At 64.6% G+C, this 257-nt stretch overlaps 1 protein-coding gene across 1 annotated transcript in view; it reads right to left on the bottom strand.

Annotated features, from left to right (window-relative positions):
• The window catches only part of MUC4 (mucin 4, cell surface associated), an 8,155-nt gene that overhangs the window by 6,180 nt on the left and 1,718 nt on the right, over window positions 1–257 (bottom strand). The gene's annotated exons all lie outside the window — the stretch shown is intronic.

Below are 257 nucleotides of genomic sequence, written 5' to 3'. Positions count from 1 at the left end.
GTCCAGCCTGTATATCCACAGCCCGCGCACATCTGGGGGAGCAAACGGAGAACAGCACAGCTCGGCCGGGGTCTCGCCTTGTGCTGAGTGGGATCCCATGGGACAACCGTCCCCAGCCATTGACCTCACATGAGGTCTCCAGGCTCCCTCTAGAGCCGGCGAGGCCATGGCAAGCCAGAGCAGGACACGGGACACCCGTGCCCTGCTCTCGGTGGCCAGCTCTTGCCTGGAGGCTTTGCTGGGCTCTGGCCTCACAG

Source organism: Fulmarus glacialis, unplaced genomic scaffold (genome assembly GCF_000690835.1).
Source record: "Fulmarus glacialis isolate BGI_N327 unplaced genomic scaffold, ASM69083v1 scaffold19605, whole genome shotgun sequence".
Classification (NCBI taxonomy): domain Eukaryota; kingdom Metazoa; phylum Chordata; class Aves; order Procellariiformes; family Procellariidae; genus Fulmarus; species Fulmarus glacialis.
Note: the sequence above shows the minus strand (reverse complement) of the source record. Positions and strands in the feature narration are given on the sequence as shown.